This window comes from Zeugodacus cucurbitae, chromosome 3 (assembly GCF_028554725.1).
Source record: "Zeugodacus cucurbitae isolate PBARC_wt_2022May chromosome 3, idZeuCucr1.2, whole genome shotgun sequence".
NCBI classification, from domain to species: domain Eukaryota; kingdom Metazoa; phylum Arthropoda; class Insecta; order Diptera; family Tephritidae; genus Zeugodacus; species Zeugodacus cucurbitae.
The window spans coordinates 67,164,841-67,182,807 of NC_071668.1; the positions used below are offsets into that span (position 1 = coordinate 67,164,841).

A 17,967-nucleotide genomic window follows, 5' to 3' on the forward strand; every position below is an offset into this window, starting at 1 on the left:
AATTACACCTGCTTACAAACATACAAAATGGGCTTTTATATGTTATCTGTGTGTGAATACTACCTCGTACACATGTAAATGACACACACTGTTTACTAAAACACACATTGTATCTACATAAGTGGAGCGTACACAATATCTACTAATGCACACATACAGACGAGATATGCGTATGTCCCTATATACAAGTATGTTGATGTAAATAACGTGAGCTCAGCTGCAAAAATGGTACAACCCTAATTTTGAGCTAAAAGCTGTCACGTACCAAAGTGGTCTGCTACATTAAGTTGCAAGTTTGTTGGTGATGGTTAGCCAACAAACCTCAAACCTACTTATGTGCTCATATGTTTTTGATTATTCATAGCGAGTAGCGCAATTTATTTCCTTTTCATATATTCACGAGCTGATACGACATATGGGAGTGTGTGTAGAAAGGTACTTACACACATGTTGCCTCCCTCCGAAGCTTGTGGATAAATGTAAAAATTGATTAGATTAACAGAAATACCATGTGGTCTTTAACACGATACTTTGCTCTCACCCCATTGAAAATGTTTTCGATATAAGCTCAGATCGGTATTAAAATGTCTTGTTTCTAAATGTTTCTTGTTTCTAAAGAACATACAGTCGGAAAGGTTCTTCGAAGTCCTGAAGGATCCGGTATTCGATCAAAGAACTACATTTAGCCAGCCATCATCATCATCAGATACTTGATCATTTTGCTTGCCGCCGTATCGCTCCAGAATTTTTGTTGCCAAACGCCGATCCGATTTAAGTTTCCTGGTCGGGTTGTTCCGGTTTTTGTTGGGAACTTTTATGATAGACACCACTCCATTAACTCTAACAGAAGTCCCACTACTAGTGCTAATGATACTGTCGCGTATAACCGCTCTGTTGTCGTTTGCCAGGGGGTTTCCGCCGAATCTCCCGTCTGTCTGTGTGTACAGTCACCTTTGGAAGCTGACGATTTCCTCGGCTTGTGTGCTATTCTCCTACCCGGAACGGAGGTAGAACTGGATGTCGGTTCCGACCCTCCTTCACCGTGTTGTGTTGTAAAGTTTAGTGGTTTTGTTACTATTCATTTTAAATGGGTCCCTACTCCGGCCCTACTGGGCCGCTATCCATCCTCCGGAAACTAGTCACCTTTGATGGTCCCAAGGTTGTCTTGTAAACGAGGGCAAGGCGAGAATTGACGTATGCCCTTATGGGGTTATACTTTCAGAGTCGACCATCGTAAGGAGGAAGTCTTTTCAACCAACACCGACTTAATGATGACGGAGGGACGGGTTCAACCGAAAACATAAGCAAGTTGTCCGTGTCAATTTATAATGCCTATGGTCGTAAAAATTCAGCGGTTAGTAAGGCAGTAGGTCGTTTCGCGTTACTCAGGATACACCACTCTGATGCGACCTGTACTACATAATATATTATATTAGACTTCTAATTCAGATACCTTAGGCTCTTGTAACACTCATATTTCCGTTCCTATTTTCCTATATTCATTCAATTTACAAAAAATAGCTAAACCATCCTTCATCTACGAGTATTCTTGTACGAGTATAGAGACTGAAATATATAACTACATTACTATAAACTTCGCTTTCTGCCGATTCAGCTTTAAATTATATTTACAGTAAACCTTAGACCTTCAAACTTGTTTTAATCTGACTAAATATCTTTTTGAACTTTCATAGCTGTATAAAGAGCATACTTCAAAGAATAAGAATATTCGAAGACCGATATACTTAATTTAGAAATCATTACATATTGAGATCTGTAGCTAGACTTCAAAGCTTTTCAATTAGACTGAAATTAGTCCGAATGATGAAATACAGATAATATGAAAATAAATTTGTAAAGGAGAAGCCTCATTATTAATTTATTGTATTGTACCTTAGCTGTAGGTTCAGGAATCTATGTCTTTAGAACAATTTCTTGTTCGTCGACAGATCGCAACTTAACGCGAATGTATGAGTTATTGTTTCCGATCTGATTTAGAAGTATGAAGTATGAAGGAGAGAAGCTCCGTTCAAATTTTTGTGACAAAAATATTGTCTTTAAGTTCAAATTTGAACCATTGGAGTACTCTTTTCTACGTAGGATAGACGTTTGCGTCTGTAACTGACTTGTAATACCCAATCTGGTGACTAAATATGTAGGGTAAATATTTTTTTGTTTAGAAAGAACTTATGTCTTATCTCACAAATCACACTAATTTCTGCTACATGCCCGTACTAAAGTTCTTTCCCTCCAAAAAAGGCCATGTTAAATACTGAACTCGATGGTTAAACAAATAGGTTCCCATTAACTATTGAGGGTATATTTCCTTAAATTCAAACTAATTTCTTCAGAGTTTTTTTTCATATTTTATTTCCGCTCATATCCTCTGTGGTTTCACACGCTTTATTTGAAAATAGTTTGCTTTTAAACTTAACGAGCGTGGAACAAAAGAATTTATGTTACGTAAAACAACAATATACTCATTACACTTGCCATAAAGATGCTCACACGCAATGAAAAGAGCAGCAACTAAAGTGCCAACTTGTGCTCTCTCCACTGAGTATTAGAAAAAACTGTGTGTTACTATGGTTTTATTGACAGCTAAGTCCGGAGGATGCCTTCCGCGTGACCTGTCAGTAGTTGTGGCAAGTAGCAGACGTTAAGTTGTTAACAAGAGCAAAGCGTATAACGAAAAAAAAGAACAAAAACTGCAGCAACGGTATTTCATGTGTAGCGTAATGTAGTGTGGAGAAAAAATCAATACTCGCTTGTAAAACAACCTTGTAGGGGTTGTCTTTCCTTGTTTATCTCCTCCAACCATCCGGCAGACTCTCACTTAGACAACCTTTTTAGCGTCCCTTGAATGAGCTGGCAAATTAAGTAAAACGGCTAAATGCTCACTACCCAAAATTGGGGCGCTACTTAGCGCAACAGTTACGACGTCGCGTCGCCGTATCCCACTCACACCGCAATTCCCCAACCGCAGTGAGTTTGGCTCCTGGCAACATTTTCGCAAAATTAACTGGTAGCTGATGTTAGAATGGCTTTGTTTCGTTGCCGCGTTTTGCTGCTACTCGGCGCGCTTCGTTGGATAATATTATTGGGGACCCGACAACACACCGTAATTACAATTAATGACGGTGTTGCTTTGGGGTGTGAAACGCGAACTTGAACGTGGCGCATTAAATGAGTTGTAGAAAGTTCAATGCGCGCTTAAACAATGACGGAGCAGTAGTAGAAGAGAAAGAAAAATATAACAACACCAACCACAGTTGTTCGCGCCACTTACACTACTCATATACTATTTTCCGACAGCTAGTGTTGCCAACTTGTAGTTGAATGCATTAGTGCGAATTGTAGCAAAACTTTTGCCTTGAAAAGTGTGGAGCAAAAAAAAAAAAAGAAATAAAGAAACAATAATTACTCGAAAAAGGGTTAAACTACGGCAGAGAGAAAGTAACTTTGCGAAGTGCAAAGCGCACATAAATGTGTGTGGTTGCGGGAAAACTGCAAAATATCGTAAAATGTGCTGCACAATAACTTGAATTCCATTCTAATTGGCGTGGTTTCTCATGAAAAGCGATTCATTAGTGTGCTCATTATTTAAGTTTTACTTCGTGTGGCAATTGGATTTTTATTTAATTCCGGATTTTCCAGTTTTTTCGCGCAATTTGTGGTGCTCTCTATATTATTTAATGAGCTCGTGGTTGTGGTTATGGAACTAGATTTGCAGGGAGCATTTATGTAAAAGTAACGAGTGTTATAGATCCAATGAATGAAAGGATTTCGATTTGTCGAACTCTAATTACAAGTTGTTGATAGTACTTGATCGAATATAAATATGAGTCCTTTTGTGATATATATTTAGTTCAGGGTCAACTTGTCAAGGGAATATACCGCTGATTAAATCCACCTCTTTCTGGGAACGTTAAATCGCAAAAAACTTTTGACTGCTCGGAGCAATGGTACTTTCTTACTTCATCCCTCAATTCTCTTGAGATCTGAAAAAAGATAATGTCGCTTTGGTCAGATCTGGAGTGAACGATGGATGTCTTACCACGTTTAAATGACTTTCTTTCTTTTGGGGAATGGACTATGAATCCGTTAATTTCATATGAACCGAGTTCTGTGGATACTGAAATATGGAAGACATTACTGGCTGATGCGTATTTCTAATAAATGCATGCAGTCCATTTGAATGATTGGTTGTCTTCCATTGGTCACAAGGCTTATCCATGGATCACACTTTGACGGCTCATATCGTAGGTTCTTTATGATGCCAAAAACTCCTAAATATGGACAACACTGACATTCAATATCGACAATGCGATTTGAGCCTGTTACAAATTCATTAAGGCGGTTAATATTTAAATAGCAAAATTCTACAAGTTCGCCGGAACTACTAAAGTCGAGTCTAGAGAAAACTGGCCCTAGCTGATAGTGTCTAGATGATTTAATCTCGTTTTCCTCCATGCAACATCAACAATTTGCATTCTTGGTTTGTGACCAGTAAGGACTCCTACTATTGCAACGAGTTGATCCTTCCTAAGAGCAAGTAATATTTGTAGGATCCACGCTGGTCCAAAAGGATCTCGCAGTCACGCAGGTGCTGCTCATTAACCATCGCTTACCGAGTTCGTGCGAGGTCCACAGATCCAGTGCCAGAATGCAGGGTGCCCCCCTAACTCGTTCCAAATTTGGAGAGGTTTCAGCTGAAACGTACTTACTTGATGCGTTTAACGCTAGGGTCATTGGAATATAGACCATGAAATTCCCAACAAAGGTTATGTCGTAACCTTTAATACGTAACATATTCTCCACACCTCTAAGGCAAGGTATCGAGGTGTTTTAATCTCGTTTTCCTCCATGCAACATCTGCAACTTGCATTCTGAAGGATGTTTAGCCCATTGGACAGTGATCAGTAAGAAATCCTGCCATTGCAACGAATTGATCCTTTCTAAGAGCAAGTTGTTGACTTTCTATGATCCACGCTGGGCCAAAAGTATCTAGCATTCATGCAGAAGCTGGTCAGTAACCACCGCTTACCGAGTTCGTACGAGGTACTCAGATCCAGTGGAGAGCAATGGGGCACTGGTTCGTTCCAATCTGATGAGATTTAGACTGAAGCCTCCTTACTTGACGCATCTAATGCTTAGGTGATTGAAATAAAGACCACGAGATTTCCAACAAAGGTCATGTCGTAGACTTTAATACGGAACATATACACGCTTTAATACTAAAGCCAAGGTGTGGAGGTGTTTTCAAAACGGCAAAAAGTATTCTGTGAAGTTTAATAGGTTCTTATTTGTTAAGCGTACAAATAGTTTATTATTTTTTATAATCTAAAAATGGATATGTTTTTCGGAGGTTCTTAGATACTTTTACATTTCATGTAGGAAAAATATTATTGCCAATCCAAGAGATTTTTAGAAAGATATTAGTCTTAAGTACGTTCCCTACTTTAACTAGACTCTGGTGACTAGGCTATATCTGACTGAATACTATAAAAATATTATTATTATACGCAGAGTTCACAGAAGGTACTAAAAAATCCACATACTAAGCACGTGACCTCTACAATTTGACTACGCGCTCACGAAATTCCAATGCAAACGTCACGTACACTATACTCGTATGCAGTCAAAAGACTTTGTGATGCAGGCTTACAATACATATATATTATACACTCGTACAAACATAAATGTATAAATATTTACTCACAACCTCAGTTCAAAATAATTTTGTATTCAAACACATGTCGAAGCATTTCAGCGAAAAAATATTAAAGTAGTAAAAAAGTTATGTTTACAAAAACAAAAAAAAAATCATAAAACAACAAGCCGCCATCAGCTGCCGCTTGTCGGCTGCAGTAGCCTCAGCAAATATGTGCACTTTTAGTTGCGAAGCACTTTTGCAATGATTTCAAGAGCACACTTGTAACTTTGTTGTTGTTGTTAATGCATTATGTTGAGTTGCGCGTGTGCGCCTGTTGTCGGTGTATGAGTGTTGGTGCAATATGCTTTACTGTATGCGAGTGGTTCAATGAATAGAAAATAAACAACAATAAATACTCTTAGCGCCATTTAAATGCGTCTGAAAATAAAACTTTGCTTACCCAGTCAACCATTTTTGGTTTTAAAAAGTGGAAGTTTTCACTGAGGTCTTTCTTAAAAAATAACTTTGGTTCAAAAAATCTTGAAATCCGAAATAATTCGGAAGGGCGACTGTTTAAAGTTTTTTTTAAGAAAATTGACTTAATTTACTAATAAATTAGTTATTTTTTATGTACTCTAAATTTTCGGAATCCCGAAATAATTTATTTTTGATTTTTTTGTCTAGAAATTTCGATATTTGTGAAAGAACCACAGAGTTCTAATAAATACATATATTTCATTTATCAGATAGAAAATATTATTTTAAATTTACTATCAGAAGGGAGCGCATTGGTAGTCCATGGTCCACCTGCGCAAGAGCGCTGGACATGCAGACTACGCATGAGTTCGTCAAACGCTGGTTAACTACCAGTACCTGTGCAGTAGCGAGGTTCTTTTGGCCCTCTGTGGAGCGTAAGCGGTCCTTTCAACTGCTTTCTCTGGACAAGGTCCATCTCAGCGCCATCATGTGTGTACTTACTGGACATTGTCCAATGGGTACCCATGCGGTGAGACTTGGGATCGTGGCAAAGCTGTATGGAGGAAGTGGAGATGGAATCATCTAAGCATTTCCTTCTACATTGTCCAGCTTTTGCCAGACTGAGGTTGAAACACCTCGGAAGGCTCTTTTTCGGCGATCCCAGCGAATTGGCTAGAATCGATATTAGCCGTTTTAAGAAATTTGTAACGGATTCCAAGCGTTTTGCTGAATCCTAAAGGTCTTTGATCCACAGGAAGTTTTATTGGTACCACAATGGACAGCGCCAGGCTGTCTAAGTGAGATCTTCTATTTTTGCAGAGATCTATCTGCAAACCTAACCTTACCTACTATCAGATAGAAACTATTATTTTAAATTTTCGAGATCCCTAAATAAATTTTTCAAGTCCCGAAAATTAGAATTCCGTGAAAGAATGAGATATTTCTATTAAAATTTATTTCATTTATTAGTGAGAAAATATTATTTTAAATTTTCGGAATCCCTAAATAAATTTTTCAAGTCCGGAAAATTTGATTTCCGTGAAAGAATGAGATATTTCTATTAAAATTTATTTTATTTACTAGTGAGAAAATTATTTTTTAAAATATCGGAATTCCGAAATATAGTATTTCAAATCCCGAAAATTTTATGTTTTTTTATTATTGAAAATTTCATATCTGGTTTCATGCTCGGAGTCTTTAAAATTAAAGATTTTATTCAAAATTATTATTATTTATTAGTCGTAGTGGTCTTCGGGATTACCATTATTTGAAGTTGAAGCAAATCTAGAAGCGAACCATGAATAAAAATCCTAATTTGGTTAAGTACCTTTCTTAACAATTCAGAAAAGTAGAGGAAAGTTTAATAAAATATTTGTTTGTCCAAAAAAAAAAAAAAATCGGGATCCCGATATTTTAATTTTTGAATCCCAAAATATTTTTATTTGCAAATTTCGAATTAAATATCTAAACTAAAATGTAATTAATTGCTTATAATTTATTTTTATTTTTTTTTATAAAAATGTCGCTTTAATTTCCATATAGTATAAAAACCACAAAATAGCCCTTCGTTGGGTAGATTATTAGCATTCTTGATTTTAATTATAGACTTGCACAGATTGTAATTTTCAATTATTAATGATATTATGTATCAATTTTTAATCAAAGCAAATATATTTATTACTGTCTTGGCGGTACCTCAAATAGCCTGGTACTGTGTCACTACCGATATTTTAATTATTTTAGATACCGAAATCCCGATATGTAGCTTAATGGTAGATTTTATGTTTTATAACCAAATTATTGAATATATGTATGGTTTTCATTTATCCATTCATCTGTATAAAGTTTTCGATAAGAGCACTACAAAAGTTTTAAACGGTTTGAAATATATACATATATATATATGTATGAAACTAGATTTCTTTTCCAATACCACCTCGGGCAAGCTTGCAAAAGTCTAGACGATGAACCCAATTTTCGACGGTTTTCAAGCATAAATCCCTCGATACTGCAGCAATTTCATGCTCGATTTTCGTACGAAGTTCATCAATTTGGCATAGACCATAAACTTGACGTAGCTTCACGGGAAATAGTTAATAGAAAACGGCGTCAAACCTCACGACCGAGGCGGTCACCAACCGTGGTTTTCAATAAATCAAAAGTGACATTCGCTGTGTGGCTTGTGGCGCTGTCCTTTGCGAACCACAATTCGTCCAAGTCCATATCAACCAATTTGGACCAAAAATATTCGGTTATCATTAAGCGTAGTAGTAGTAGTGATTCCCAGTCACAGTAACGTGCCGGTCTTGATCATCACAGAAGAAGTACGGCAAAATAACAGCGGCACCATAAACCGCACCAAACCGTAATTTTTTCGAGATGCAATATTGACCCACTGAAGCGTTTGGATTGCTGCCTGTCCAATTACGCATATTTTGCTTATTCACGAAGCCATTCAGCCATAAATTAACCACATCGCTGAAGATGATTTTTCGATGAAAATTCGGATCATTTTCAAGTTGTTGCTCAGCCCAATTCGCGAACATACGACGATTCTGGTGTTCGAGCAGCTTCAGTTCTTGCGTCGATTTGATCTCTTGAGGATGTACGGCAAGATCTTTTCGTAAAATTCGCTATAAGGACGTGACAGATGCTCAACGCTTGAGCATGTCGTGTCATAGACTGATTTGGGTCTTCCTCAATTGACAGGACGATTATGACGACCATAAATTGGATGTAGCGCTGTTAAGTGGTTATATACAGTTAGGAGGTCGAAAAAAAGGCACTTTTCAAGAATTTTTTCTAAGCAAACTATTTGGTTTATTGATTTGAAACTTGGCAGGTATATTACGACAACCTTGAATTATAGTCACATATTTTTTAATGCCAAAAACAATTATCGGGAACGTTGATATTGCTAATTTTGCAGAGGTCCACAAAAAAAAAGGCCTCTTGCGGTGAGCACGATATCTCTGGACTGGATCATATAAAATGCAAATCAAACACATTTCATTAATATAATAAATAATCTAGTGATTGATCGAAGGAATTAGCAAAAAAACATTTTTAACAAAATGGCGGCTACTCAAAGCAAAAGGTTCGATTTTCGACCAAATTTCGGGTCTTTCATTGTTTATAAAAGTAAGAAATTAAAAAAAAAAATATATGGTTAAGAAGCTTGTGTAAAAATTTCAGACCGATCGGTTCAGCCGTTTTTGAGAAATCTTGGTCACCGACTTTGAAAAGACCGTTTCGAGAAAAACGAGTTTAAAGTTTTGAAAGCACTTTACATGCAGTCGGCGCGCCTTCACTAATGTGTCTATAACTTCGGAAATATTCGCCGGATCGACTTGAAATTTTGTGTGTGTATACTCAATATATATATATATATATATATATATTAAGAAAACGCAAAAAAAATCGATTTCTTGAAAATCCGAATTGTATATAACCCCTTAAAGTTGAGTCCACTGATTCAGAATTTCTGTAGTCAATTTTAATTTTTTAATAACTTCGACTCGTTGTTGGATCGTATATCTTTCCATGTTGAAAAGGCAAACCTTACTGAAGAAAAATGTCAAAAGAGCGGAAAAAGTTTTAGTGAAATCCCGAGAATTTTCGAGGTCCCGAAATTTACTTTTATACAAATCCCGATATTTTTATTTTCAAAACAGCATGTCATGCTCTACATCTATTTGAATATCTGCTTATATTTATTTCAAGCTGTACTGATTATAGATGTATATATATGTTTGGTTATTATTTATGGAAACTGTATTCCATAACTTTAGTTGAACACCTGTCAACTTTTCATTTACTGGGTAAACAACTACTTTTCACTTAAGTCTACTGGCGTTACGCTACGCGCTGAACAGCGTGAGAATGAGCTTAAAGAAAGCGCTGTGCAATGCAGCTGCCTATTTATTTGCAAGCCACTGTTTGCTATTTACATATATACATATCTAAATACATGCGGCTTACTGAAATCACGTGCCATCGCAGCGATGCCACACCTACAAAGTTATTTGAACAGCTGACTGCTGAATGATGTATGAAATGCCGCACAGCTTCTCAGCTAGGCTTAGCGCAGCTCAGCTGCTCATTATTGTTGTTGTTGATGCGCGACTCAGCACAAAGTGTGCATACAGCTCAATGCACACGAGTGCACCGATAGGTACGTGTGAGCTGTATAAAGACTAATGGTGAACTGTATTAATGGCGGTGAAATAGTGGAATGCCTGTGCAGAGCCACAATAAATAAATAGGTGAGCATATGTGTGTGTGTGTAGTGAGGAAGCAGCATTGTTAACATGCTAAGAATTATTTTTAGCGCGACGTAAATTTATGCAAAAGCATTAAAAATATGCGCATGCCGTTAAATGTGTTTTTCTATATATACCTAGAGCTGTGTGAACAGTGGCGAGCAAACCCGCTCGGATGTTCGCCACTGAACATTAGATGAGTTGAAATCGTTGATATGGGCACCAATTCTGGCAGTGTCCTTTGAATCGGTATCCTGTTGGAAAATTACCTCTTTCTTTGGATAAGACAATTGCCCATAAAATCAGATAAATTTGACAGTAAAATAGCCAAGTAGTTTTCTTTTTTCCTAATTCCAGTGATTTTCACTAACGTACCAATGTTCCATCAAGCGAGACACCCCCACACCCAGATACTGCCTTCATCATGTCATACAGTCTATCGCACATGATGTCGTTGAAACGCAACGTCAGTAGTATGGTCTACCATCCGATTGGAAACGTTCAATTTTTTATTTTTTATTTATTTCATCCAACCAGAAAATTTTTTTCCAGCCTTTGTCGAACCCATTTTTATGTTTCTAAATACACTTTAGACGCGGCTTAATATTTTGATTAGATAGAGCAATTTTCTTCTGTTTAACGGCAGACCCTAAACCAATTTTTTGAAGAGCACTCAGAGCGGTTCCTTCGTTGGCATATTTTTTATGGCGTTTGAAGCATCTTACGGTGTTTTATTATCTGTTTTAGTGTGTCTTCTCACAATTTGCCTAGCATCAATGCTTGTTATCAGCCTTGGGCATCCTCCCACGTTCGGGAAAAACTGCACTGCATCGTTTTCTTACAGTCACAACAATGTTCAAAGCTAATTTTAATTGACTAACAATTTTAGTGGTCGAAAAAAAAAATTTGTTCCCCATCAAAACAACATTTGGCCCAACTTCGCATCAAAATTTTCATATTTTGTATGGAAACATTGGTTCCTATATTTATTCCAGCGGAAATTAACTAAAAACAAGAAAAAACATTAACTTCGACTGTACCGAAGCTAATATACCCTTCACAGGTGCATTTCTTTTAGTAACTATGTGTTTAAGCAGATCTAAAGACATAAGAAAGTAAGTAAAAAAAGAAAACATTTTACTAATTATTTTTAGACGGGTGGTTTGCTAGAAACATTAAGGTTATATAGTTAACCGATCTGAACAATTTCTTCGGAGATTATATTATTACCTTAAGCAGTAATCCATATCAAATTTCGTGAAGATACCTCGTCAAATGCGAAAATTTTCCATACAAGCTCTTGATTCCGATCGTTCAGTTTGTATGGCAGCTATATGATATTGTGAACTGATGTGAACAATTTTTTCGGAGATTAAATTATTTCTATGAACAATAACTCACACCAAATTTCGTGAAAATACCACGACAAATGCGAAAATTTTCCATACAAGCTCTTGATTCCGATCGTTCAGTTTGTATGGCAGCTATATGATATTGCGAACCGATGTGAACAATTTTTTCGGAGATTAAATTATTTCTATGAATTTCGTGAAGATATGTAGTAAAATGCGGAAGTTTTCCATACAAGCAATTAATTCCGATCGTTTAGTTTGTATGGCAGCTATATGCTATAGTGAACCGATCTGAACAATTTTTTTGGAGATTAAATTATTTCTATGAGCAATAACTCACACCAAATTTCGTGAACATACCACGTCAAATGCGAAAATTTTCCATACAAGTCCGTGATTCCGATCGTTCAGTTTGTATGGCAGCTATATGCTATAGTGAACCGATCTGAACAATTTTTTCGGAGATTAAATTATTTCTATGAGCATTAACTCACACCTAATTTCGTGAAGATATGTAGTAAGATGCGGAAGTTTTCCATACAAGCTCTTGATTCTGATCGTTCGATTTGTATGGCACCTATATGCTATAGTGAACCGATCTGAACAATTTTTTCGGAGATTAAATGATTTCTATGAACAATAACTCACACCAAATTTCGTGAAGATATGTAGTAAAATGCGGAAATTTTCCATACAAGCCATCGATACCGATCGTTCGGTTTGTACGGCAGCTATATGATTTAGTGGTCCAATATCGGAAGTTCCGACAAATGAACAGCTTCTTGAAGAGAAAATATTATCTGCAAAAATTCAAAACGATATCTTAAAAACTGAAGGATTAGTTCGTCTATATACAGACAGACAGGCGGGCATGGCTAAATCGACTCAGTTCAACATACTGATCATTTATATATATACTTTATATTGCCTCCGACGCTTCCTTCTGGGTGTTACAAACTTCGTGACAAACTTAATATACCCTTTTCAGGGTATAATTACAGCAAGCCCACGATAAATTGTAGTTTTAAAATATCAAATCGTCAAAAGTATATAATATTTCCAGGTTTTAAGACATCAAATCAAATCAAAATCCTTCTTATTTCATATATAGTGCAACGAGTAAAACTGTGCTGAATGAGTTTGTTTTAAATTTGGTAGGACTATTTTTTAATTTTAGTTACCGAAAAATTATGTTTATTATAATTGTATTGTACATTAAATAAAGAACTAACACTCCAAATTTGGTTTGACCCAACCGTTTGAAAGTTAGAGCACTTGCAGTGCAGAAGTGACGAACATCCGAACGGTTTTGCTCGCCACTGTATGTGTCTCATACTGGCGCATTATATGTAGGTACATATATTGAAAATCTTAAATAAACTGTTACAGTTTGTGTTGTCATTTTGTTGTTGCTTCACTGCACAGCTGTCGTTCGGCATTAATTGAATCGTTGAATTATGCATTTCAGCACACATACATATACACATATACATCTATACAAACATAGAGATACATATATATATACAAAAACACACACTCACACATTTTCACCTAAAATAAATCCCAGGTGTGCTCCATTTATTTATCGCTTTCAATTATTACTTATCAATAATTAAGTGTGCGCATATTTTATTGTGCTGTTATTTAGTGCTTGATTACGTATACGCCATGTCACACCCATGCACAGCATCGCGGCACCGCAGCATTGTGTGTGTGCATTTCACAGTGGCGCCGCTGCGGCTGCATAAATCATGGAAAAATCGAAATTTCATGTAGTCTAACCGCAAATTCCATCACATTGTGTTGACAATGTGACAAGCGTAGTTCAAAATTAAATTACTAGATTTGCATCTGTGTACATCCGTTTATGTGTCCCACATGTATTTTCGCTGCTCAACTGTTGTTTTGTTGATACTGGTTGATTGCATATTGCGATTTTGTACACGATTTGAGTTGTTTTTGTTGTTGTTGCTTTTATAAAAATTTGCATTTCATGCAGTTTTGATACTTTGGCATGTTAGTTCTATTGAGCTTCCTGTTAGTTGACATTTACCGCTAAGTTGCGTTTTGGAGAAATTTGGTTAACTGAGCTTTTACATAATGTGTATCAACATATGCGGTATATACAAGTTTGTAAAAGTAAAATATGCGTGTTTTGCTTGTTTTATCAACTGAGGGGAATTGAAATTGCCGACAGTTTACTGTAGTTGATAGGAATTTTTCGCTAAGGTTGCTTAAATAAATCTAAATACATATGTATGTGGTATTTAAGTGTAGATATTGGTGATAAGTTGGTGAAATATAATATAATTTATTCCTTTACTGGTTCGAATGTTCTACTCTGCGTTCGCTGCCAGACGCTCCGAGATTATTTTTCAAATGAAGAAGAGTCTTGCAAAATACCTTTAACCATTCGTCAACCTTGTTTTTCTAAGAAAATCTCATAAAAATCTGACAATTATATCGAACAAAATTTCCTAAAATTATCTGTTGTACATAGACCAATGTTTTAAAGCAAGTGGTCGAGAGGGTACCCCAGCAACATTGACGTCGGAATGGGAGCGGGTTGGCAGTCCATAGTTCACCTGCGCAAGAGCACTGGACATGCAGACTTCGCTTGAGCTCGACAAGCGCTGGCCACAAACCAACACCTGTGCAGTTTCGAGGTCCTTTTGGCCCGCTGTGGAGCGTAAAAGGTCCTTTGCTTTCCGCTTTCTCTTAGCAAGGTCCATCTCAGCCCGATCATTGGTGTGCTTACTGGACCTTATCCAATGAGCACCTATGCGTTGAGACTTGAGATCCTGGCAGATGAAAGTCGCCAAGCAGTTTGGAGGAAGGCGAGGTGGAATCATCTAAGCATTTCCACTGTCCAGCTTATATCGGACTAAGGTTGAAACACCTTGGAAGACTCACCAACGTCGAACCTAGCGAATTGGCTAGAATCGACATAAGACGACTAAAGAAGTTCGTAACAGATTCCAAGCATTTGCTGAATCTTAAGGGTCTTTGGTCTAACAGGAGTTTATTGGTATCACAAAGGACAGCACTCAAAACTGTCTAAGTGAGATCTTCTGCATTTGCAGAGATGTGCCTACAACCCTCTCTGAAAACGTAGTTCGTGTTGTTGTAACCGCTTAAAATATCACACAATTTGTTTTTCATCGTTTGAGCCAGCTATCAATCTTGAATAGTTTCATTTCGTTTCCTGAAGTATCACAGTGTCGTCGGTTTGACAGTATTCGCAGTATATACAACGCTTTATCGAGAACAGCAAAATATCTATATTTATATAGTAATTCAATGTAAATTTCTCTTAAAAATGAATAAAAGTTTAGAAATCACTGGAACTCCTACAATTGAAATTTATTAGTAAAAAACCTTTCAGATTCTATTTTTTTTTGAAAGTGTTTCAAAAAAGGTGCTATCCCGAGTGTTAAAGATTTTATGAAGTTTTTTATTAAATTTGGAAAGCTGATTTAATAATTATCTTGATTTTACAGTCCACGTTTTTAAGTTATGTTTCGATGTTTCTTATAAAATAATGTTAATTCTCATGGTTAACAAGCTTGGCTCTTAGACAATAAAGAAAAACATTTTGTTAACTCGAATTTTATTTAAACTCCGCCTCATTCTAAAATTTCTTATCAAAGATATGAATATCTTTAGCATAGTTTCACACCTCAAATAGTTAAGCGTACTTTCTCATAATACATTTTTGTAGCCAACAATCTCTTAAGCTATCTGCTATTTTTTACACATTTATTTACATATCAACACATATTTATATACGGACATCTGTGTATTGCCATTCCCTCATATACATAGTAGTATAGTTTAGCAGTATTTTTATATGTGTGTGCGTATTTTATGTGACATTGCATTGGTGATGCACTTGACAGTATCTGCGGCAATAGCTTTGTGTCAGGTCATAGTGTTACATCGAAAAAATATGCGGTGCAATTTAAGTTGGTTGAGTGGGTGGCAGAATTGAGGTCAAAATATTGAAAGATTTATTTGTGTTTGGTTGAAAGCGTTTATCTGTTGCAAAAAAAGAAGATAGCCTGCTCGTGCTGGCAAAGAGGGTGTTTACGACGAGAAATATATATTTTTTACAGGCAGCCAAGTGGCTTTAAAATCACGTAATATCCTAAGGATCTCCTCTAAAATAGTAAAATAATGCTATGAAATATTAATGGAACTGACTTCATACTACACGATAAACCTGCAATGGGTTCCTGGACACAGTGATAGTCCAGGTAGCTGTGTGGCAGATGAACTCGCAAGATTAGGCACAAGCTTATAATTGGATCCGAGTAAGGATGATATATGCATACTATGGGCAACTTGAAAGCACTTAATTGATAAGCAGGTCATAGATTGGGCTGCATCCAGGTGGATAGAATCTATGACTTGCTCAACTAGCAGGCAGACGTGGCCTAATTGGAATAAAGGCTGTACGAGCCGGCTACTGAAATTTAAAAGGAAGAACATAAGAACTCTAGTGGGAGTGCTAACTGGTCATTGTCTTATTGGAAGACATGCCGACCGACTGGGGTTACCAAAGTAGTCATTGCTACTGTAGAAGCTGCCAGGAAATAGAAGAAGAAGAGACTGTTGTACATCTTCTATGTTAATGCAAAGCATTGTACAGGAAAATACTCACAACAATCGGATCGGTTTTCTAGACAACATCTCGGAAGTTGCGTTCGTTAAACTTGTTGAGCTGCTCAACTTTATAAAAGCCATAAAGTGGTTCAAAGAGAACATTGTAGTGTAATGGGCTTTATTTCCAGTGGATTCACAATTGGCCTCCTAAAGGCCTAGGTGCGTCATTTGACAACCACTTTACCTACCTACCTATCTAGTGCTCGAAGGAAGCTATGAAAACTTGTATCTGATAGCTTATAAACAAATTCGTTCTCAAAGCGGTAGATGTAATAACAGAGATAAAGAGTGGGAGACATTTTAGTGTTGCCAGAAAGAGATAGTTAGATAATCAGTTAGGCGAAGTCCTTCGTCGTCCGACGGTACTTTTAAGTACCATATTACTTTTTGGTCTTGCTAATGGACAAATTGAATTTTTTATAACATGTAAACCAACGGCACTGCAAAGTACAAAAAAAAATCACCAAAAATGTCATTATTTGTCAAATATTTTATATTTTTGCCTTAGAAGGTCACTGAAGTTAGATTAGAGACTTGATTTCTTTCTGGCCTTGGTCAACAAGGGGTTAATGACATCATTAAGCTATTGGCATTTAAAAATACTCTCAGTAGATCAATTTCTAACAATGGTGAGCTTTCAGTGAACGAATTTTCGAGACTAGAAAATTACGTTTGGTATTTAGATGATCTTTGGTTTGAACTGTATAGATCGCCAAGTGCGGCAATGTTCTTATTGTCTCTCGGGGTGACTAATGGTTTACTTTGTGATGCGATTTAAAACCTTTAAGCTTTCCCTGACGAAGAATTGCTGATCTGCACATATTAATTAATATGTGCATTGAGACTTTTAAAGAATAAACTTTCTCAGAGTCAATCGTGAGATTGCATCAGAAGGGATCACCAAGATATGGAATACTGGGTTCATAATGATTCTATAATATATTTCATAGCACATTTGGGCAGATATCTCGAATAATTTTGTTCTCCTTGAGATTTTTGTATTATTGAAGTATTATTAGAGAATATTTCATTTTAAGTTCAGCCCGATTTCATTGCTAAGAAAGCAAGATAAACGAAAAGAAGATAAACTCTGTAATTTCATTATTTCAAATAAGGTATAAAGACCTCAAATAATTAAATATTTATTAATAAAAATATAACCTAACGAATTCTATATGAATACAAATATATAGTAGCACTCACAATTTTAAGATTTTCTAAGAATTTTCATTTTAAATTTTCCGATTTCACTGACCACTAACAGTTTTTGGCACTTCTGACAGTCACAGCAGATAGCTGCTGACCTATAAAATTGCAATTTTAAATGCAAACTGAAAGCTAAATAGAGCATATATAGATATATATATATATATATATATATATATACATACAGCACTCAAAACCAGATAATCAGTTTACTTACCGTTTTCGGGAAATAAATCTGCTTGAATTAAGTCACAGTTGTTTGGACGTATGTGTGTGCGAACCTTGATTTCATGGAAAATGAGTATTCTATATAGATTTGGAGATATACAAACATACATGAATAGATATA

General features: G+C 36.3%; 1 protein-coding gene across 3 annotated transcripts in view; it reads left to right on the forward strand.

Moving 5' to 3' along the window:
- LOC105220226 (uncharacterized) overlaps positions 1 to 17,967 on the forward strand; it is a 275,549-nt gene that overhangs the window by 88,733 nt on the left and 168,849 nt on the right. The window lies entirely within an intron of this gene.